Here is a 24,832-nt window from a genome sequence, read left to right on the forward strand (position 1 = left end):
TTAAAAAAAAAAAAGTATATCCTGGAGATCTAAAGCACAGTATAGTGAATAGAGACAAAAACAATATTGTATTCCCATCATCAAATTTGCTAAGGGACCAGATCTTAATTATTCTTACCACACACACACAAAAAATGACCATTATGTGGCATGGTAGAGGGGCTAATGCTACAAAGGCAATCAGAACACAGCAGATAAATGTATCAAATCAACATGTTATACACCTTAATATACACAATGTTATATGTCATATATATTTCAAATAAATAAATAAGTAAATAAATAAGGGAGAGGAGAGCTGTTCCCAAGTATAGGGTGTTTCACACATGCCTCCGTTGATCTAGCCTCCATCCTCTGCGGTCTGTTCATTCATTGCCCTGGAGTCTGACTTTTGATGGACTGACTCAACGTCCCCTCTTACCTTCCAGCTTCCTGTTGGGAGGCAGTGACAGGAGACTGGAGGACAGGAGGGTGAGTTCCAGGTATTTATCCTAGGACCCTAGGCTTTAGGGTCCTGGCATTTGTAAAGCAGCTGTTGTCCTGGGAGCTGCTCCCACCCCTTGCCTCACGCCCCCTGAGGGTTAGTGTCAGCTACCCCCTGTGCTAGCCCAGCATGGCTTCACTACCCCTTGCTAGCACCTCTTAAAGCTGCTTGCACTTTTACAAAACATGCCTTCCTTACACTCTCCTCAGTTCCCTCACTTGAGTATACCAGACCCTGACCGGGGACACCAGAAGACTTTATGACAAACTTCATAAGATTCTTGACAGCCAGGGATGGGGCACTGAGGTCGAAGAAAGCCAAGAGAAGAGCAAAGAAAGGACAGGAAAAGCAGTTGCTTTCCCATCTCCTGGAGCCTCAGGGACTTCCCAGGGAGCAGAGTCTAGGGGTCTAAGGCTAAAGGAGCAAATGTGATTCTTTCCATAAGAAAAGGAGGGAAAGGGCCAGCACAAGGAAATGAACCATAAGGCTGCCACCATTATTAAGACGTTACTATGCACACGACACTGTGTTTCTCATACTACTTACATCAGCTCGCATGGTCTCCTAAAAGCCCATTTCCCAGACAAGAAAATAAACCTAGGCAGGTTGCTTTACTTAGGAGCTGGGTGTAATGGCAAGTAAGTCCACCTGCCTCAGGAGCGTTAACCACAGGCCCTCCTGATATCATTACATCTGCGCCTGGGACTCTAAGAAGCTTGGCCTGACTTCCCTGTGATGAAAAGGATCAGGGCCTGCACGTCCTGTAAACACTGTGCCAGCCGGCCGAGTCTGCGGCTGGGTTTAAAATCAACCTGCGGAGATGATTGCGTCAATGTTTGGACAGGCCACCATTTTGTTTTCTTACACTTTTTTTGTTTTAACCTTTGCTTTTTCCTGTAACTTCCTTGTTTCCTAAACAACCACCCCAGAAACCAAACCCATAACCATGAAACCTTATCTTACTGGGAATAAAGAGGAATGGGGATTTCCACACAAAGGCTGAGAATTCTAGAAATCCAGAGAAACTCAAGAGACCCACCTCAGCGACGGCCGCAAGAGAAGAAGCCTCTGAACTCTCCTCTCTGAAAAGGAGGACACCTAAAAGCAGAACCCACAGGGGTGAGAGCTCTGAGCCCCACGTCAGGCTCCCCAGCCCAGGGGTCCGGCACTGGAGGAGGAGCCCCCAGAGCATGCGGCTTTGAAGGCCGGAGCGGCCTAACTGCCGGAGCCTGACAGGACGGGGGAATAGAGGCTTCGGCTTCACTCTTAAAGGCACACACAAGGGCTTCCCTGGTGGCGCGGTGCTTTAGAATCCGCCTGCCAATGCAGGGGACACGGGTTCGTCCGGGAAGATGCCGCGGAGCAACTAAGGCCGTGCGCCACGACTACTTAAGCCTGCGCTCTCGAGCCCGCGAGCCACAACTACTGAAGGCCGCGCGCCTAGAGCCCGTGCTCTGCAACAAGAGAAGCCACTGCAATGAGAAGCCCGCGCACCGCCACCACAGAAAGCCCGCGTACCGCAACGAAGAGCCAACGCAGCCTAAATAAATAAATTTATAAAAAAAAAAAAAGGCCCACACATAAACCTCACAGGACCCGGGACCCAGGGAACCAACAGTAATTTGATAGGAGACTAGGCCAGACCTACCTGCTGGTCTTGGACGGTGCGGCTGCAGCTGGGCCTCACCTCAGGGTGGGGCGAGGGAGAAGACAGACGCCGGCGGCAGCCATATTGGGGAATATTCAGCCGCGCCAACACTCCTGGTAGCTGATATCTTGGCCCTTTAGCACCCAAACCTGACCCCACCCAACAGCCTCCAGGCGCAGGTGCTGGCCCTGGATGCCTCAGGCCGAACAACCAACTAGGTGGGGACACAGCAGCACCCATCAGCAGATAGGCTGCCTAAAGACTAAAGAGCCCGGAGCCCCCCAGGACACGCCCCCTAGGCACGCCCCTAGACACAGCCAGCCTACCACAGGGCCAGGACCTAGCTCCACCCACCAATAGGCGGCACCCACCCTTCCCACCAGGAAGTCTGCGCACGGCTCTCGACCCGCCTCTAGACCTCTTAACAGAAGGCCGACGCCAGGAGCAAGGAAACTATGTTGCTAATCCCGCAATGCTGGCCAGACCCTGCCCTGCGACCAGCTGGGCCACGGCCCTGCCCACTAGCAGGCCAGTGCCGACCGCCATACCTGACTGTGTCAGGAGCCGGCCCTCCCCCTGCCCCCACCAACAATGATCTGAAAGAGCTCTGGGATCCCTGACCCTGCAGTCTGGCTCCAGGAACCAGCTCTGCCTGCCAGTAGTCTGGCACCAGCCCCAGGATCTGGCTTCACCTCCCAGTGGGTGGGCCACAGCCCCAGAGTCTTTGGGACCCTGACTCTGCCCACCGGTGAGCCAGCGTTAACCCTGGGGTCCCCTAGGATTCTGCAACCAGCCAACTCTTGACCAGGTCTCACTAAACAGCAGCCGGCAGCATCCGCCCAAGACAGAGCCTGGCAACCCACCAGGCTAGGGGCCAACCGAGCCTACCAGACCACACACAGAGTCAGCCCACCACAACAGAAGGATGCATGCAGCCCTCTCACGGGGAACCCCTAGACCATTTAGCTTAGGTGACCAGAGAGGAGTGTACTGCTGGGATGCATAGGACGTCTCCTACAGAGGGCCACTTCTCCAAGGTCGAGAAACGTAACTAACCTACCACATACATAAAAATACAAACCACCTTTGACAAAATGAAGCGGCAGAGGAATACGTTCCAGACAAAGGAACAAGATAAAACCCCAGAAGAAGAACTAAGTGGAGACAGGCAGTCTACGTGAGATAGTGTTCAGGGTAATGATGGTAAAGATGATCAAAGAACTCGGGAGGAGAATGGGTGGACAGAGTCAGAAGTTTTTAACAAAGAGTTAAAAAACATAAAGAACATCCGAGTGTGACACCCTTCTGAGCCCAGGGCCTCATGTGATTGCACAGGTGGCCGGCCCATGAAGCTGGCCCTGTTTCCTGCAAAGGATCTTTCCCGACAATGGAAATCGATTTCTGTTGATCAAATAAACATGCAAAAAAAAAAAAAAATCAGACTATAGAGAAAGGATGATTGGCACAATCAAAAATCATACAGAATATAACAATGCTACCATATTGTGTGTATGGGAAGCAGCAGCCCATACGCAGATCCAAGAGCTTATGACAATCAGCCTTAAATCTAAAGTTCTCTGTCACAACGAGGACCTCCCGAAATCAGCCACCAGGGCCTTTGCTGGAAAATGTTCTCTCTGCCCATTAATCTCGGGACCAACACAGCTGCGGTTTCCAGGAAACAATGGAGACCCTGATGCAGCCACATCCTTCAGAAAACAGTCATTTAAATGGACCTCTGTTGTCCAGAAGTCAATTAGCCAAAGAAAACAATGTTAATCAACAAATTCTAGCACTTAAAACTCGCCTCCAGTTTGCCTAAATGTTGATAAATTGTTTAATTTTGTACAGTAAAGGCCAAGTTATCATTTGTTTCCATCTGCTCATAAGAAATGAGTTTAATCTCTAAATATTAATGAAAAGTGTTCATTTATAACCGAGGAATTTTTAGCTTTCTAGATATTACCGTCACTAATATAAATTTATCAGAAATGTGGCAGCAAAGTCAAATCACAAACCGATAGAAGATTTCACTAATTGCAAAATCAAATCTGGCTAAATACCAGGTTTGGGCCAGAGCCCACTAATTTTCCCCAGTGCAGTCTGCATAGCAAAGGAAGGCGCTTCAATCCTGTTACTTCAATCATGCAGTCAAATTAAATCATTTATCCTCAAAGCACTCACTCCCGGTAATAGGCTCTTATGGTTTTTGTTCCCTTCCTTTTCTCCAAATTTCTTTGGGCGGGGGGAGGGGCCTCACCTCTCCCTCATTGTGTGCAGTCCTGGTGGAGCTGTAAATCAATGTGCCTCTCTTGCCCCAAACGAAGTGTGAGCAGCTCACCTGAGCCTGGAAAATCAGACATGCTCTCCCGGGACTTTCAATCTTGATAGAATAAAAAACAATGTTTGAAAAAAAAAAAAAGTTAGAATCTCACTCATTCCAGCAGTGGGGCCCTGCAAAGACCGTTGACTTGTTTCTGCTACATGGATCCCCAAATCTACTTCAATTCCTGCCCTTTCCCACCCCTTTTCCCCAGCTTTTCTATTATTCCTATGAGTTATCCAATACCCTTGCAGTAAATTACTTTTCTGTTGGAGTATCTGAGGTTTTGCAACTAGAAATACACTTAACAACATGATTTGTGGTTCCGTGGTGACTGAGGAACGTTTTAGATTCCCAAAGGCATATGGATCAACTAAAGCTCGAAAAGTTGAGCATCTCATTGGAGGAAGAATTCAAAACATTTATAAATATGATGGAAGAACTGGCAAAGCAACAGACCCGTGTGTTCAAATCAATATAGTACATTTTATGTTTATGGGTATATATTAGAATGTATACTAAGGAATACCTGGATAATCCAATTTGGAGGCAATTATCAGGACAAACGTGAGATTAAGGGGTGAAAAGGACTTGGTTTAGCAAGATGAAAGGAATGACCTACCCAAATCAAATAATCTTGATAATTGCCAAAAATCACTTGCAATTAGCATTATAGGCTCAACCAAACACAAAGAAAAACAGCTTTTGACATCGCAGAACTATTAAATCACCATGGCCCTAATAATCAATTTGGCCGTGACACATCTGGTTAGGGTAAGTGATGCACTATGGTTTTTATCCTCAAGAGGTGTCCTGGGACATGAAATGTATGACGTATGAAGAAAAACCAAGCAGCAACATCCATAGCAACCTTTTAGCATTTCTCATCGGTGTACACATTTGGGGGTTCAAAAATATCTAAATTCAAAATCTATTTTCCCCACTCTGGGAATATTAATATAATCTCTGTGAATAGCAGTAACTATTTTAAATCTACCTTTAAAAAACACCCTCAGGGCTTCCCTGGTGGCGCAGTGAGTGGTTGGGAGTCTGCCTGCCGATGCAGGGAACACGGGTTCGTGCCCCGGTCCGGGAGGATCCCACGTGCCGCGGAGCGGCTGGGCCGGTGAGCCTTGGCCGCTGGGCCTGCGCGTCCGGAGCCTGTGCTCCGCAACGGGAGAGGCCGCAACAGTGAGAGGCCCGCGTACCGAAAAAAAAAAAAAAAAAACACACTCAAGCTGTATTTTTTTAATGTAAAGAAAAATAACTAGGTGTATTGACTATGACTTTTGTAAGAGAATATAAAAGCATCAGCTTTGGGTGGTAATATTTTGTCTACTCTGCTCTCCATCCTAATGGACTTGAGGCCAAAATCAGGCCTCAGTTTGCCTGCTTATCCGATGACAATATACTTTTCTTGGATACTAACCCTACCAAGAGATCCAGTGCCCTAGTTTGGGCCTTAACTGACTCTGACTTGCCAGCTCCCCTGCCTTCTCCTGATGCTAGTGGTGTCAAAGCTAAGCCTGCAAAGTTGTGATACTGTTCCTTCTCTTTCAAAGGCAAGGAGACTGGGGTACAGAGGGCCTTACTAGTCCATGAGAGACTAGTCCATAGTCAGTCTGTGCCAGTGCAGTAATCATTACTGCTGCTAATCAAATACACCCAGCTCTCTGCCTCCTGGGCCCAGGGCCTCCTAGCATTTCTGGGCCCCTCGTTTTGGGGGAGACTACATGACTTGTGCAACGGAGCACCCAGCTGACCTACAGTGGAGATGGAGAGCTAATAGGCAACCTTTTTGCATTTAAACACCTCTAGGATTCAGGAGGTTCCTCCAGCATGAGGTCACCTAATCCAACAGATACGAGGTATTAAAATATCAATGTCATCACCAATGGATTTTTAATTTTTTTAATTTAACATCTTTATTGGAGTATAATTGCTTTACAATGGTGTGTTAGTTTCTTCTGTACAACAAAGTGAATCAGCTATACGTATACATATATCCCCATATCTCTTCCCTCTTGCATCTCCCTCCCTCCCACCCTCCCTATCCCACCCCTCTAGGTGGTCACAGAGCACCGAGCTGATCTCCCTGTGCTATGCAGCTGCTTCCCACTAGCTATCTATTTTACATTCACCAATGGATTTTTAAACAGTGCCTTCAGAAAGCAAAACAAAGCTCTCAATTCTACTAGATATTCAATTCAGTTATCTGGCATGGTGCAAACAAGCATTTTGGTTACTCACTGAACTTTGAACAGACCACACTGATAGAATGTTGATATATTTCATCAGCTCCCTGCTCAATTCTACAAAGTCTTTCGGAACCTATGTGCCCAGAGGCGTGTTGAATTCTAAGAAGTACACGGACTCAATGACATAGCTATAGGAGTCTTATTGACAGAATCACAGCTTGTGGCAAGTAAAATAAGGACTTGGAAATTTCCGCTGAATTAGGCCACCAGCAAATAATTGTTGACTTCAATTATCTTACTACTTCAATAAGAAGCAAACGTTCCACCTGGGTGAAAATGCTGTGTAGGCAGGACCATAGTGGGCTTGTGTTCCCTTCTCTGCCGAGTGTGCCCCTACTGGTTCACAAGCACAAATCACCTGTGGGTCAACCCTGAACTTTACCTCTACTAATTGTTGGATATGAGATGCTAAGTTCACTAAACGGCTTAGCTATACATAACATTTTTGCAAAAACTTATTCCTATGAGCTTGTTATAATGATGTGCATTATAAAATCGAAATTTCTAAACTCTGTACGCATGTATGCACACACACACATGCACACACACACACACACACACACACACACACACACACAATGAGTTATTAAAGGAATTAGGAAGTAAGATCCAAAGTGAGTGGTTAAAACATTAGGGAGGTAAGATCTGTGAAGGGTCAGAGACTAGGGAAGGCTTGAACTGAGGCTTGAAGGATGGGTGCGTTTGAAACAACAGCATTTGATAGACATTACTATGCTGGTAGGAACATTGCTGGACCATTCTCCTTAGTTTCTCAATATGCTCATCTGTTTAGTTACCAATTGATAAACAGCAAACTAGGCCCTTGTTTTACAGTAAAGCAATGCCTTATTCCTGAGGGGAGAAAAACTATGTAATATGTACATGTCACACCCTATTAAGTGACCTTGGACAACACTCAGAACTCATTTGTGCATCCATTTCCTGGGAGTCTATGAAATGCAGGACTAGGATTCGATAATGGCTGCATTCCCTAACGACTTGGTAGTTCTCCGATGACCATATGCTATGATCTTCTAGCCATCTATTTCCTTCAAAGTTGCCACACACAAAAAACTCACCCATTACAATCGGCATGCCATTCATCCTTCTTTTGGCCAAATGAAGGAAGAGAGAATAAAAGCCAACATCACATTTAAACAAAAGAGTTATCAGTCATTCTTGTATATTGCAGCTGCTTGAGAAGCCATAGGGCAAGGCATTTATATGGAAGATAAGCTCATTGTGTTGAACAAATTAATGCTGGATTGTGAATTAAATGCCGTGTCTTCGGACAGCTAATTAGCTTTGTGCTGCTCAATTAAGTTTTGAAAGGACATGTTGGGTTTCTTGATGGAATACAGAATATACTTCAAGGCTATTGCTGCTCTGGATAATTTCAATTTCAAACCCAGTGAAAATGAGCAAGAAAGAATCAAGAGCTTTGTAAACCCCCAAACAATTCAGTTTCCTCAAAGGGCTTACATTTCAAACCATAAATAGCAAAATGACACATTTTATTTTTAACCACATCTGGAAATCTCAACAATCTAACAAACATAAAATTAACTGAACTTTATCTTTCATGGCATTGAGCAGAACGTATTTTTCATTTAGATGGAGAACAAATATTTTAAAAGTAAGAATGAACACTAAATGAAAATGCCTTCTCTTCGGTATACTTTTATTCTACAAGATGGAATCACAAACATCCCTTCTTCCATATACTGAGAAGGAAGGTGCTGCTTCTGCAAATGCTTAGGCTTTGGAATAAGAGAATGTTAAACAGAGCTTGTTTCAGATTTTAACTCTGCTACTGACCCTGGGAAAATTACTTAACCTCTTTGTCTGAATTTTCTCACCTACAAAATTGGGTTATACTTCTTATCTCATAGGATTATTATGAAGACTCCAATAGTCCAAGCACTGTGTCAGCCCCAGTTAAGCCCAATATCCCTTAGTTTCTTTTCCCTGTCCATACTGGTTCTGAATGGACTTAAATCCATACGTAGATTTTCTTTAAACTACCAGGAAGCTCAGTGATTAGGAATATGCCTGCAGCTGCAGATATATTGCCACCAGTTGTGGTGCTATAGAAAAAAAAAGTTTCAAATATAATTCTGCTTCTCATATAAATAAAGTAAGTAAACACAAAATCAATGCCACTAACTGCTTCCTTAAGCCTGGGGTTGTCCCTGCTTCTCTCGTAGAGCAATCTGTCACTAGGATGAAAACTGGAGCTCCCAGGTAACTCAACAGTGCTATGAAAGCAGGATCTACTAGTCTTCTTGTCTTATCAGGTGACAATGCCAGCAAGGGAGAAAGGCACAAGACCAAGACAAATCCAGACCTAGAACACAGTTGCACGGACGTGTGAAGGGTTAAGACACATATATGCAATCTCCACAACAACACCACTGAACCACCAAGAGGTGCAAGATCTCAGCCTTGCAACCCCGAACTGAAAAATGTGCTCTCCTGGGCTTCCTTAAATGCCCAGTTTCCTCCCTAAACGTGAAACCACAAAGCGTAATTTCCCAAATTTTCTTATCTTTAGACCATCCACTTCTGAGAGCTGAGAAATGAACGTTTGCCTAGTTCCACACAACACATACTGTTTTCTTGTTTCTTTTTCTCCTAACTTGGGAGGCTGTAACCCTTCCCAAGGCTGTAAAACTCTGCTAACTGCCGGAAAGCAGGGCAGTTTCCCTTTCAGACAGCCTCCAGCTAGCAATGAGTAAAGACTGGCTTCACTTGGGCAATCTTTCACTTCAGGGCTCTTTGACAACTGATGTACTACTGGGTTTGCTAGATTATTATACTTTCTAAGCCATCACATTCCTGGAACACTAATCACTTCCCAGTGAAAAATTCCTCCTAGCATTCCCCAGGCAAATGAACCCATCCCCTCAACGCAGGTGAGAAATAACTTTTGAAGCATTTGAAGGGCCCACCTGTGGAGAGTGTGTTCCTGATAAGATTTTTTTGGATGTCAACCAACCCCATATCCAGCACACTGTTTATACCACACTACCTTAAAGTATGTGACAAATAATACAACAGCATTGTCAAGTTTTTCCTAACTGTGTCTAATTCTGTGACATCAATTTTTCTAACTTATCTGATGCATAGAAATGTGGCGTGGCAAATAGGAGACTGCATCTACATGCATACAGACCAGTTTGACTGGAAGCAATGAATTAATTAAAAAGAAAAAAAAAATAACACAGGCCAAGTGAATCTACTAGTTCTATTTTAACTTGAGGAAAAAGCACTAGAGTGGTACATCCAGACAATGGAATATTATTCAGCACTAAAAAGAAATGAGCAATGAAACCATGAAAAGACACAGAAGAGCTAAACGCGTATTACTAAGCAAAGAAGACCATCTGAAAAGGCTGCATACTGTGTGATTCCAATTATAAGACATTCTAGAAAAGGCAAAACTATAGAGATAACAAAAAAAATCAGTGGTTGTTGGCAGGTGGAGGATGAATAGGCAGAGCACAGAGGATTCTGATGGCAGTGAAAACACTCTGCATGATATAATGATGGATACACATCATTACACATTTGTCCAAACCTATAGAATGTAAAACATCGAGTCAACCCTAAGATAAACTTATGGATTTATGGGTAATTTGATGTGTCAAAGTAGGTTCATCCTTGGTAAAAAAGAAAGGGAAAGAAAAGAAATGTACCATTCTATTGAGCGATGTTGATAAAGAGAAGTGGCTGTGGATACGTGGAGGCTGGGAGTATATGGGAAATCTCTGTACCTTCTTCTTTGCAATTTTATTGTCAACCTAAAACTGCTCTTTTTTAAAAAAAAAACAGTCTTTAAAAAAAGGGGGCTGGGGGCTATACAGCCTACTACGTGCCAGCAGGCCACAGGCTACATGCTGGGGACTCCAAGAGGGAGATGGGGCTCCCGGCCTCAGGGAGCACACAGACTAGTGTTCATGCAATCACAATGACCCGATCAATGTTAAGAGTCACTTCTGTAATGTCACTAACAAGTGGTGATCCATCTGTGATTGAATATATTGTAGGGACTGGAACCCTCTCTAGCACCCATTTCCTCTGGGACAAGCTAATGGACCAGTTAGTTTTTTTTAAATTTATTATCTGTATGGATATAAAATATTACCTTTCCTGGAGAATGTATTTGCATTTTTATAATAGAGTCTTGTCTTTAGACTAAGGCATCATAGTTGGAATTTCAGACATGGTGGCAGACCAGTCAGAGAACTATTTTTCTTACTGGAGTGGAAAAGAGACCTCTCTGTGCCCTTCCAGACACCATGATTGGTTGCCTTTCTCAGATAAAGGATTAGCCCTGCTTCCAAAGGATGAGTAATTGTGAAGAATAAAACACTTTTCTTACAAGAAGTCACAAAAATAACCATCCTGCCCTCACATCATTTCCCTTCCTTCATTCCACTGTAATTCATGAAAATAATTTAAAACTTTGGACTTCAGTGACTACTGCAAAATCCGGTCTGCAATTAGTTTTGTATGTTTAAGATTTCCTTCAACAGAGCAAATCATAATTCTTTGGAAGCAGAGTTGAGGCTTGAAAAAGATATGAACCTGCAAGCTTCCATTTCTAGAGATATTTAGTTATAAGAGAAAAGGACGTTAGTATGATTTCCTAGGTGGAAAACTTCCTAAAACAAATCTTGGAGAAACTGGTAGAGGAAGCTGCCATTGAATTCCAGTTCTCAACAGTTACGATCAACTGTTATTAATACCAGGTGCCAGAGACTGTGCTGGGTGCTTTCTTATGAATTAGGCCATCAGTGTCCGGCAGCTGACTTTGTACCATCAAAGGTGCGACAGCGGTGAGACTGAAGTGTGAAACTATTATGAAGCTGCGGTCCATGGAATAACCATTTGTTGTCGTTGTTGTTGCTATAGCTTAAAAACTAAAATTTATTTCAGGTTTAAGAAGAGTAAATAAAACGGAGATACATTTGAGGCCTGGCTCTGCACTCAAAAATGGATAATAGGCTCATTCTGGCTCTTGTAGCCCAGAGGAAGGTGGAGGTTCCTTCTGCAGGTAGACACCATAATGCTTTGCTTGCCTTTGACTCACCTTCTTTCTTTTTATTTTATTTATTTTTGGCTGTGTTGGGTCTTCATTGCTGCGTGCAGGCTTTCTCTAGTTGTGGCTCGTGGGCTCTCGAGCGCAGGCTCAGTAGTCGCGGTGCACGGGCTTAGTTGCTCCGCAGCATGTGGGATCTTCCCGGTCCAGGGCTCAAACCCGTGTCCCCTGCATTGGCAGGGGGATTCTTAACCACTGAGCCACCAGGGAAGCCCTGACTCACCTTTTTCATTGCTGTGCTATAATATTCATTTGTTGAATATCACAACCCAGAGAAGAAGCAGTCCAAGGATAAAACTTATACTGTCTTTAGCTGACAGAGCCATTCCAATTGATAACAGCAAATATCCTAAGATAAAGTGAATGTTGAATTGGCAGTACAGAATCAAGAAATGCCTTCCACACTGCATCTCTTGTAACAAGGTGTTTAAAATAGGAGCACGTGGGATCCCAGCTGCGGCAGATTTTTGCTGGTATAAAAGGGGATTTTCAAGCAAAGATCAAGAAACAGTTTCATGAACAAGTATCCTATTATAAAAAGTAGCTCATGGGCAAAAAATTAGAAGACATTTCAAGAAACAGACAAAATCTCCTTTAACTTTCAGAGACAACCTATGTCTTCAGAGAAGAACCATTCATCTTTTCTCCACCTCTCGCCTTTTTTTTTTTTTTTTTTTTTGCGGTACGCGGGCCTCTCACTGTTGTGGCCTCTCCCGTTGCGGAGCACAGGCTCCGGAAGCGCAGGCTCAGCGGCCACGGCTCACGGGCCCAGCTGCTCCGTGGCATGTGGGATCTTCCCGGACCGGGGCACGAACCCGTGTCCCCTGCAACGGCAGGCGGACTCTCAACCACTGCGTCACCAGGGAAGCCCCACCTCTCACCTTTTAAAACATGGGACAGATTGCCATTAATTACCACAATGTGGATTTTCGGAGGGAACCGCTTTTACCACTCGGATTTGTAATTTTTTTTTGCCCTAATTAAGCCTGTAGTTTCAATGCCCTTCCTTAAGCAGTGAAGGATCTCATCAATAGGGACTGTAATACTTGTTACTATAAGGCAGTGCTTCTCAAGCCTGCTGCCCAGCCATAGAATAACCATTAAGAAGAAGCTACTTCAAGTCACTGACTACCATTCTTGCTCTCCTCCCTCTTTGGCTGGCATAGTGCTTGCTACAAAATGGTACCCAGCAGATGCTCACTGAACTGAGCAAATGCCATATAAAATCTGAAACCTGCTGTCTCTGCAGCTTCTCTAGGCCTTGGGAAGGTTTATTAGAAGGCAGTATATGCTCTCCCTCAACATTCTGTCCTGATGACTGATGATATGGGAGATGATTAAAGATCCTCAGACTTGGAGTCTTTAATATATGAGTAGTAATCCCTTCAAATAAATCACACATAAGTAATAAGTTAAGGACGTCATTTAAAAATTACAAAGGACGTCAAAACCTGTTTACTGAGACTCATTGGAACTGATTTATTCTTGTTATCAGAAATGTAATACCAGATTGCATTTCGAACTCACTTCCTGAACGACTCCTTTGTTTTGTTTTGATGATAGCTCAGTCTTAACAAACATAACATTTGGCGAGAAAACAGCTAAATCCGCTGGCAGTACATGACTTTCATTCTGTATTATCATATTGGCTTCCACAGTCACATCTGTAAAGAAAAAGAAAAAGAAACGGCTTCAGAGACACAGGACCACCTACTAGCCCCTGAGTAAGCCTAATTGACTCTGGGTATTTTCTTGGTTTGCATATCAAACTGAGTAACATCTAAATTATTTGCTTTCATAGAAAAAGACTCTTTTCCACCTAGAATATCAAGCTGTTTTAATATGAGAAATTTAAGAAGCTGCATGTTAGAAATGACTTTGAATGCAGTAGAGAGATTCAAAGTTAGAAAATAGAATTTCTGTTCATCTGGAGGAGAAAAGGCAGACAGGTGAGTTACCTTATAAACTTACTCAACGTTCCTGTCAGGACAACACCTTTGAGAAGATTTCTTTGGTCCAGTCTTAGAGTGGGATTTCATTATTTCTCACTATTTGCTTTTATTGATTGATTCAACATATATTAATGAGCCCCTACTATGTATCAGGTGCTGGGAACACCTCCGTAACCCAAACCAGATGAGGTCCCTCCCTTCAGAGAACTAGTATATCAGCAGGGGAAAGAATCATAACCAAACACCACAGTCCAGCATGTAAAACTGCTACAAAGGTGATGTAGGACACACCCACTATTGGGGGTTTGACCTAAACAAAGAGATCAAGGAAGGACTCTGGCATTAAGTGATCATCCACTCTGGAAATGTGGAAATTCACCCTGTATAGAGTGCACCAGGCAGAAGGAACCTCAGCTGAAAGCCCCTGTCCCTGCAAGGAACGTGATAACCATACAGGACAAAAAGAGAACCAGTATGTGGCTAAAACAGAAGCTTGGAGAAACAGCGTGACGCACGATGAGGTGAAGAGAGAGTAGGAACCAGACCATGCAGGCTTTGCTGGTCCACTTAAGAGTTTAGTCTTCATCTTAGGAGCAGTGGGAAGCCATGAAAGGTAATAGGCAGAGAAGTGTCATGAACAGCCTTGAGTTTTTAGAGATGGGTGCAAGTAGAAGAACAGATTAGAAGGGGACCAGAGTGTCTGTTAGTGGTTCAGCTAAGAGGCTAATAGCCCAGGCAGTAGATAATGGTAGCTTACAGTAGAGGGTAGCAGTGGGAGGGGATGGATGGGTTTGAGAGAATATCTCATATCCACTTCCATTGCCCAAACTGTGTCCTCCCTCCCTTCATTCTATTGGGTTGGCCAAAAATTTCCTTTGGCTTTTTCTGTAACATCTGAAGGATGTTTTGGAGAAATGCAGCTTCATTTCTCTCTACATTGATTTTCTTGCCCACTTAATGCTCCCGTCTGCAGTACCAGCTCTTAGCGCTATGCTTTATAATAAGGGCTCAATGTGTATTTGCGTTATGAATAAGGAGTTCCCACTTTCATTATGCTCTTCCCTGAACCATACATTTCTTCCAATTCAATCTGTCCTAGAGTAAACCATGGAGGTGTACAAACAGAGAGGTCACAGTACTGGCCCAGGGGCCCCAGGAGCACAGCTGGAGACTCCTGGGGGGAACGTGCCCCTCGCCCTATCCCCAAGCTTCAACCTTAAATCCAGAGCCAGTATAGGAATGATCAGTCAGGAGAAAGGGAAGGCATGGGCGATGGGTTTCACGTCTCTGAGCAGAGTTTTCTCTATAACACCTGCCACCAAGCCACTAACATCCATCTCTTAAACCACCTTTGGTGTGACTTCCATAAGTTATTAGCACATTTTCTTGATTCTAAGATGGACTTGTAACATTCTAGTAATCCACTTCCCAGACTATATAATGTCTTTGATATTATTAGATAACTCATAGCCTAGTAATGGGAATATAAATGTAAAACATTTTTAAAGGTTTTTTATCTGCACTACCTCTTTAACACTTGTGATAACCCCCAAGAGATAGGCAAGACTGGGACTGACTCCCCAGCAGTGCCTTAAGGATGAAACCGACCCTTTTAGACAATAGTACAATGAGCAGCTGCTGGTCTGACTAGTCAGCAAATTTTCATAGGGCCTCCCTAAGAGCTTTGGTCAAGCCAAGACCAGGGGTCTCAGATGTGGAGTGCACACCATTCCCCTCACAGCCTCTTCCTCTGGAGGATGCTTGGGTTCCCGTGATACTTAAGGAAGTTAATTTTAGCCATTTCACTTAGACAATGATCTGAAACTGAAAATAACATTCATTGCTTTTGTTAAGCACACCCAGTTTTGACTAATATCCAGAAATGAGTCCCACTGGCCTTTTCCATTTGGGCTACTTATCACAGGGGAGATGTCCTCTTGCTCTGATTACAGAGGCAAATATGAATGGTAGATGGTATAAAGATGGCTTTGACACTTCCCAGGCTTTCCCTGACTAATCAAATTGATAATAGAAGCAAAGACCCCTAGAGTTAGAAAGGTCCTTAGCAGACACCCAGTCCATTCCCTTGACCCCTTGGCCAATATCATTGTATGTGCATGTGCGTGTGTGTGTCCAAACGTGTTATATCTGAGTATCCTTTTGGGAGTCCAAAGGTCCAGGCTGGAGATTCTGCTATTGCCCAAAATATTTTGGAAATCTTGTCTTTGAGACCTGTCTTCAGAACCAGTTTATGAGCTACAGGAAAAAAGTGATGACTTTGCCTTAAAGACGTTCTGGTTCCTTTTGACCCAGAACAACTTCAGACTGGGGTCCGTGTGACAAGTGAAATTCGTCAATAAGCAAATCCACTTGCAAAGAATAAAGACTCGCTGCCACTGAGGAGTATCAAGAAAATGTGGCCGTAGGTGTTGCACACGACAAGGACACTCCCAAAAGGAAACAGCAGTGTCACTCTTCTAGGTACAGAGCCTCTAAGGTGCCTTTGTTCCCGAGGACATAGTCACGTGGATGTAGAAGTCCTAATGTCTCCACTTCTAAAAACACATCAGCTGTCAGCTTAGAGTCACATTTCATTTGAGTCTGCACGTGTCCAGGGTTCTGACCACTGTTGTCATCTTTTCTCTGCTCACTCAACAATGTCTGCACCAAATAGCCCAGTCTGTGAGGTCTGGGATGGTCTCTTACTCAGCTACAGCAAAGAGCAGTGACAGGCATGTTGAAGCACTTAAAAGAACTGTGGAGACAATGATGAAATCACTGTCTAGCAATTTTACTGTCTGTGTTTATTAACATGTGGGAAGTGGCCATGTATTATATAAATTGAGTTAACTATAAAGATGAAAACATGTGTGAGTTTTAAAACTGCCCACTGGCAATTAGCCCGGTATATGGGTAGAGAGAGTTGAGGGTTGAGAAGTACGGAAATTGTTTATCTTACCTAGAAAAACCATGATTTTTTTTTTTTTTTTTTTTTTTTTTTGGTACACGGGCCTCTCACTGCTGTGGCCTCTCCCGTTGCGGAGCACAGGCTCCGGACGAGCAGGCTCAGTGGCCATGGCTCACAGGCCCAGCCGCTCTGCGGCATGTGGGATCTTCCCAGACCGGGGCAAGAACCCGTGTCCCCTGCATCGGCAGGCGGACTCTCAGCCACTGCGCCACCAGGGGAGCCCGAAAACCATGATTTTAAGTCTTATTTTAAAATAAGAAACAGAAACAGAAACAAACACACCTTCAGAAATTTTCAGGGAACACATCTCTTTTCAGCTCATCCCATCTCAGCAAAAATGTCTCTTTGGGTTCAGTCATTTTACCTTTAAAATTTCTTAAAGGAAAGAAACAAGAACGTTTACACTTTATCTAAAAGTATGCTTATCACAGAAATATTTATGAGCAGAAAAATAAAAACAACATTCTTTTACATAAATCAGGAGGTTAATTAAATAAATTATTATGTAAATGCCACTGCTATAAATCATGTTTTTGTAAAGAATTTAATGACAAGGGGAAAGGCTCACTCCCACACCCCATAAGCCCTAGGAAGCAGATGGCCCAAGACCTAAGATCTTTTCCTCTTACGGGGTTACCCTCCGTCTCAGAGCCCACTTCTATCTCAAAATGCACCTGCAGGATGTTAATTTATAGAGGTGACTGAGTGACAACACAGAGAGGCTAATGCCATTGAAAGGAGTTCAGTGTAGACATTTTGTTTCAGTACTACACTTCCGGAGAGGATGGGGCATGTTACTCCATGCAGGGTCACATGGGAAAACACCAGGTTTGGTCAGGAGCCCAAAAGGGTGAATGGAAATCATGGCCCAGAGCATTTATTGTGTTTTCCGCAGGAACAAGTTTAGGACTGGTTCGTCTGAATAATCAGTGGGCTCTGGGTATAGAGGTGGTCTCTAGTTGTCTAGTACCCAGTTCTGGCTGATGAGGGTGGAGGAATCCTGCCTCCTAGAGTGTCTGAGCCAGAGAGGGGAGGTAGTTCAGAGGAAAGGTTCTGGATTTGTTAGTTTGCAAATGAAAGGGATGCTCCTGGGGGTGAGCCTTTTGCTGTCTCTAAGAACGCACTAGCCCCCTTGGAACAGCAATTTTTCCCCAGCCAGCGAGGCCACAAATGCCACAGCATCAGGAATACAGAAAATTTCTAAATGTTGTTAATACAAATTCTATAAAGAAGCAGCTGCCCACAAAACCTCTGGACCACAGAACAAAGCACTGACTTATCCTGGGCATGTTTGTCTCCTTCTTTTAAGAAATAATCACACTAAGAAATAATCATACTATTGGCTCCTTCATGACACTGTGTCCCCAGCTTCCTAGTCCTTTATATAATATATGTACCTTTGATACAATGTATGGTCCTCTGCCTTGTTGAGGGCTGGACCATCACTTTATTCATCTTTGCATCCATCATGATGTCTTTCACTTCACAGAATGTGCACCGTTTTTGGAGGGGGCAGTTTTGATCACAACCATCCCTGCTGACAGCTAGTGGATTATAGAAGACCCTGGCAGGAGAATTCTGCAAAGAGGGCGAACATCAAGGGAGTACACACCCTCCCAAAGTGGCAAACGTTGCTGGACATATATACTTGGATGTGTGCATTACCCCCAAGTAAGTTTCCAAGGCTATCACTCACTCCAAACACAGTTAAAAGCCTGGGCTAAAATAATTTTGCCATGTTGCCAGATTGCCCAGATCAGTTTTAGGGAAGGAGATGACTGAAAGATTCTAAGGTGGGGAGAAGGGCACGGGAGGGCTTCCAGAATGAAATTCACCCCGGAATTGGGGAATGGGGGTTAAAACCCCACACAACTGGGATAGCCCAGCCACAGCTCTAGGAAATGTATCTGTCTAAGAAATGAGAGGTGCAGCCTCTGTATGGGGACAGATGAGACAGGGGAACATCATGTGTGATTAAGCCACCGTGGAGCCCTTCACATTTGCAGGCTTGTTAGGCAATTTCACATTCTTCTGGAGATAAGCCGACTGATGGGCTGTGACGTGAGGTAACCGGTATCACTGACACGTGAAGGTCCCATAAGAGATGACAGGCAGCCTTTACGGAAACAAGCAACCCAGGGTCTCTGTGCGAGCAAAGAGAATAAATGCATGTATTAATGCAGTGCCCATGTGCAGAACCACAGCCTGTTTCGGCACACTGACAATGACAAGAATTTTCCCGAAGTGATTGATTTGTTCTTAATGATTTGAAAGGGAAAAAATGAACTGCATTTTCTTTCTGGATGTCAGTGATAGGCAGAGGATGTTAAAGTTTTTCTGTTTAGGAAACAATGGCTATTTGGGGGAAAATTGAAACGTACGAGTACCTTTTTTAAGTGACTTTCAGGTTTAAGAGCATGAAAAGTGGCAATAGGTAGCATGGGAAATGTCTAGACCTGTTTTCTCTGTATCTCAACTTGTCCCTGCACCCACCGTCTAGTCCCTTTCCACTCGCCTTTGTCAAGCCAAGTCCTAACTGAGAAGACCCCACTCATGATTTCCATTTGCACAGCTCTCATTCATTCCTCAACCCACCCCAATCTGGCTTCTCTGCTCAAGCCAAGGTCATCAATGGCCTCCTAATGGCCAAGTCCAGTGAACTTGTTGGGTCCTACTGCCACCTCTATTGCTTTTAAAAGACTCCATTGACATGTTCCTGCTTTGGAGAACTGGACAGTCCAAGAAAGACCTCTCCTTTCATGAAATCAAAGACTTACTTCAGGCTTGTGGAGGACCAGAGGCAAGAGGGAGGATAACTTCCAGGTCCAGCAGCCTGACAAGGCACCCAGTGGAAGGGGCAGAAGAAGGTACAGACTCTGAAAGCTGGACTCCCCTGGAGGCACTGGTCTGGGGGCAAGTACTGCAATTTTCCAGGAAGACGGGACAAAGTCATCACTATGAAAAATGTTAAACGTTGCATTTTTGCACATACATTTGCAATTTTTTGGAAAGTAATTTCACTCCTCCAAGTAAAGGAGCATGATCTAACTGATAGAGTCTGGACTATAAATGTGGGTGAGGCGAGTACCAGGATAGGGTTGTCTATTACATGTATTACTCAGCCGGAAGTTACTGGTTTGTGTTTTGAAATCTGAAATTGTCCCTGAGTCAAATAGGCATGTCCAGTTGATGGATGCCTACCCTTGGACATGCTGCTGCCTCTTTCCCCGTTTCCCCTTCCCCTGGGTAACCCTTACTCCTCTGCTTGTGGAAGCCCTCCCTGCCCTGCCTCTCCTCGGCCCCCTGCAGCCAGGATTGGGTGCCCATCGTATCACCCTCTGCCTCACACTGCTACAGAGCTTAGAGGATCATTAAGATAGAGTCAGCTGAGTTCACCCTGCCTGGTCGACTGCAAACACATTGACAACGAAGACAGTATGTCCTAGTCCTCTCTAGAGCCTAACGCAATGCCTGGCAATGAGTAGGCACTCAATACATTTTTGTGGAATGAATGAAGGAAACAGTACCATTACTAGCCAACAATAGCACCAACTAGCGTCCAAAAATGTTCTCAGACAAAAATGCTGAACTGTTGAATGCAATGTGATATGCAAGTGAAAGGACTGAGCTATTAGGAACCAAGGATTTTAATGCTGTGCATTTAAAATATGCTCAATACAGGAAAAATATAAGTTTTAGAATCGGTTGAATGCCACTTGTGCTGAGAGCACAGATCTGTCTTCATTTAGCTTCATAGCAGGAGGTTACAAGAACACGATTTGAAAGGGTGTCACATTCTTTTATTGAATATTCAATAAAAGTATAATAAAATTGAAATGCTGGAGTTCCTAGGAAACACTGTACACTTTTGTTATGCATTCCGCCTTATAGTAACATCTTATCTTAAAAGAGTGTCTTCAGTTCTAATCTCTCCAATGATGCTCAGTGCTATGTGTACAGACCCCCTGGTCATTCTGGAAAATCTGCACTTTTTCTTTGTGATATGAGAAATTCCAGATATTTCATAAAAGCAGTCTTCCAGAAACAGAGGAAACAGGCAATACATGAGCTCATGGGATGAGCCAAAGGCTTTGGTCCTAGTAAGGAGAGAAGGAAGTGTACCCCCAGAAGTGGGCACCCAGGAGTGATAAATACATGAATACATAGAACAAAATAGGATTGATGAGTAAGTTATCTCAGTGCTTCCGATATCTCTCTCCCTCATCTCCCAGCCTAGCAGAGGGCAGGGTGGGGTGGGGGTCAGTGGAGAGAGTCTTTTGATCTCTCCTGCTTCTCTAATAATTCTCTAAAATCACTTCTCCTTTCTTTCTACCTCCTCAGCAAACCCTGTTTGTTCTCCTGAGCAATTCAGCTTTTGAAAAACCAGAGACAGAGGGACTAACAGGCCACTTCTACCTTCTACGCCACCACGTAGCTCTCCCGAATCAATAATGTGCTGAGCCAGTTACCTGCAGGAAGGGGAGTACAAAAAGGAACACACGCAGCAATTAATAGCTCAGTCGATATCAGAAAGCCACACACATAAGTACGTGGAATTAGATCTTGGCATGTCTCTTGCATTCAGAGCCTTGGTTATGACATTTGTGGGAGGTTATTAGCAGTAAAGATGTTCTCCTTATTTCTGAAGTCCTGCTCAATCCAGAGTGGCCGCTAGACCACCAGGTGAGCATATGGGCTCCTAACCCTCCCTGTTTTCTCAGGGCTTTTGTCTGAGTGAATCAGACAGCCTGGCGGTCCTGCCAGCATGATTAGGACAGAAGCTCGAACCCTGTCTTCAGAAGGTAATCAATCCAATTTGTTCACCTCCACTGCCCCTGCCACTCCTCCTCAGGAAGCAGAAAAGAAGCCCCCTTGTGAGTCTCGGGCATGATGGATTCTTCAGTAACTGGCAGTGACAGGAACAGGAATAACTGCTGGGCGTAAACAAGGCAGAAGGCACCGGAGCCGCATCCCAGCACCACCACGGTCTCCTTCGGAGAACCACGAGAGCAAATCCACAATCTCACCTTGATTTGTAAAAGAAAATGTCAATCGTGGGGGGAGGATGCTGTTGAAATCCATCTGCTTTTTCTTCTCAAACTGCCAACTGATTTAATCATCTTCCTTAATAAGCTGTATGGAGCTGACCTTTAGAAAACCTCCTGCAGGCAGGAATATTTAAAAGCAAAATGCTTTCCAAACACCAAAGAGCTAAATGTTATTTATTCATGTTATTCTCTGCTCTATGGAACTTGCTACAATCCCAGGTCAAGTGTCTGAGCCATGGATGCATCTCTGTGAGACCATTCACGAACAGCCTGCCGTATATACCCTGCTCTCTAGCTGGCGTTTCTGCAAACCCTAGCTCACGAAGCCTCCCAGGTAGGAATTGTTATCCCTACCTTAGAGGAGAATCATCTGAAGTTCAGAGAGGTTAAGCAGCTTTCCCAGGGTCACACAGCTTGTGAGACTCCACTAGGCAGGAGTTGTGCCTGCCTGTAATTCTTACAGTGCCTAATCTAATGCAACCAGGAGACCCTTGATGAGATTGTGAAACAGGCTATTTCCTTGTCCCCTTCTTACCTTTGCAGATCCTCCATCCTCATCAAACTTTGGAAGCCGTCTCCTCGTGGAGATCAGAACATGCCCAGCTAAACAACCTCACATACCTGTGGCCAAAGCTTTGATTTACCAGTTTGAAGTGAGGAGGCCTGACCTTAGGGCCTATGTCCCTACTTCACTTGGGTCCCTTTCAGGTGCTGGTTCCCTTGTGTCCTCATTTTACCCCACCCCCATTAAAATATGAAAGTGCTTCATGGTCAACTTATCATAATACACATATCTGGAAGTTAGCCATGAAAGGGCTTTGGAGATTTTCTAAGCCAACCCTTTCATCTTTTGGCAGATGGGAAAAATAAGACACAGAGAGAGGTGGCGGCTTGTCTGAGGCCACCAGAGGGAGCCCACTGTCCCAGCCCCAGCCCGTGGCTCTGAGCTCACACCACAGCGATCTTGGTGTGTGTGAAAGCCACTAGGTCAGCTCTCTGAGGACACCCACATGCTTCCCCTTATCTTTAAACTTGGGAGAAGGCATACGACTTTGTTCATCTCCAAGGGAATTTCTGACATCAGCCGTCCAAAGGGAGAAGTTGTTTGCCTCTAAAACCACACTATTATGAATCTTGTGTTATTATTGCTGGGTCACTACGGGGCACCTCGGGAGAGGCGGTACGGGCGAGGCAAGCAAGAGTGCGATGGACGCATATACACCATTGATACCATGTATAAAATAGATGCCTCATGAGAACCTACCGTATAGCACAGGGAACTCTGCTCAGTGCTCTGTGGTGACCTAAGCGGGAAGGAAATCCAAAATGAGGGGATATATATATACATATAGCTGATTCACTTTGCTGCACAGTAGAAACACAATATTGTAAAGCAACTCTACTCCAATAAAAATTAATAAAAAAAATATATAGGGGCTTCCCTGGTGGCGCAGTGGTTGAGAGTCCGCCTGCCGATGCAGGGGACACGGGTTCGTGCCCCGGTCCAGGAAGATCCCACATGCCGCGGAGCGGCTGGGCCCGTGAGCCATGGCCGCTGAGCCTGCGCGTCCGCAGCCTGTGCTCCGCAACGGGAGAGGCCACAGCAGTGAGAGGCCCACGTACCACTAAAAAAAAAAATATATATATATATATATATGTATATATATATATATAAACTAGCCATGGGTCCCTTTCCATACTTCCCCAGACTTGCACCGCCCCGCCAGGTTCCTGGGGCAGCCCCATTCCTACAGTGTCGAGGGGGAAGATTTTATGTCCCCATGTCAGCCCAGCAGCGGTAGCACATGACCCCACTACCAGGTACTGGAGCCAACCTCGCCCCTGATCCCAACCATCTATCTGCCTAAAAACTCCCACAGGCATGCAGACAGAGCCTTTTGCCTTAACCTCTCAGCCCCACACCTCTATCCTTAGCAGGAGGTGGAAGATGCAGGAAGCTGGCTACACTGCTCAGGAAGGGAGAAGCAGGGATCAGAGGGGGGCAACTTAGAGCAGCAGAGAGTCAGAGTCCCGGGTGAGGGAGAACAGGAGTCTCGGGAAACTGCACCATGGAAACTCTGGGGTTTTACTTTCAATGTGTGTGAGTGTGAGTGTGTGCGTGTGCACGTGCGTGCATATGCGTGCGATAGAGCCTCTGATAGTTTATGTGCACATGTGTCTGTGCTGATGTCTGTGTGTGAGGGATTGTGCGTGTGTCCCTGTGTGGGTGTGGATATGTGTGATTAGGGTGAGAGGAGGTGGCGTAGGGCAAAGCTGTCGACTCTAACAACATTATAGGTAGAACAGCATTAACAATAATGAGAAAAGAAATCTAAAAGTGATGTGAACATGTGAAGCAATGGGGTGCCAGTGGGGAAGGCAGACTCCTGATTTGGAGCCAATCAGCTCACACTCCGATAAAATGCAGACTATTATGCTGAGGACCCCTTAGGGTCATTGTGATGAATACTGACAGGGTCTGGCACACAGTGAGGGCTCAGCGATGCTGGTCTTGAGCTGGTGGGAGTCGGCGAGCAAGAAGGATCATGGAAAGAAGAGAACCCTTTCCCTTCAGACCTGAAGAAGGAAGAACTCTACTCATTAATAATGTTCAAAATTCTTAAGAATATGAAAAAAATGTATATAGATGTATAACTGAATCACTTTGCTGTACAGCAGATATTAACACAACATTGTAAATCAACTATACTTCAATAAAAATAAATAAATAAAGGCACAAGGCAAAATGTTCAAAATTCTTATACTGTGTGTCTCTTAACATTTCAGAAATGTAAACTCAACAAACCCTCAGGAGCAAACTGCAATCTGTTCCTTCTTCTAAAGATTTTAAACTTGTAGCAGCTGTTGGTAGTAGTCTTCGATGTCCTGGCGAGCCCGCCCGGTGCAGAATGTGTGAAACCCTGGGAACTTGGAGGCAGCCAGCAAGAGAAAACCCTTTGGAGAGAAATAAAACTCTTAACAATTCCTGCTAACTGTGCTATGAAAGGTAGAACACTGTTTCAATTACCAAATGTCAGCTCTCATCC

The 24,832-nt window shown here is 44.6% G+C and overlaps 1 long non-coding RNA gene across 1 annotated transcript in view; it reads right to left on the minus strand.

The window, feature by feature from the left end:
• Nucleotides 1-13,295: 13,295 nt before the first annotated feature.
• LOC117203919 (uncharacterized) overlaps nucleotides 13,296-24,832 on the minus strand; it is a 131,858-nt gene continuing 120,321 nt past the window's right edge. Inside the window, exons 9-13 of the long non-coding RNA XR_004486881.2 lie at nucleotides 24,592-24,740; nucleotides 23,050-23,089; nucleotides 18,135-18,881; nucleotides 17,020-17,112; nucleotides 13,296-13,481 (exon numbers count right to left, since the gene is read on the minus strand). This is a non-coding gene — a long non-coding RNA (uncharacterized LOC117203919). The remainder of the gene's footprint in view (nucleotides 13,482-17,019; nucleotides 17,113-18,134; nucleotides 18,882-23,049; nucleotides 23,090-24,591; nucleotides 24,741-24,832) is intronic.

The sequence above is a fragment of the Orcinus orca genome, chromosome 7, assembly GCF_937001465.1.
Source record: "Orcinus orca chromosome 7, mOrcOrc1.1, whole genome shotgun sequence".
In the NCBI taxonomy this organism is placed as follows: Eukaryota; Metazoa; Chordata; class Mammalia; order Artiodactyla; family Delphinidae; genus Orcinus; species Orcinus orca.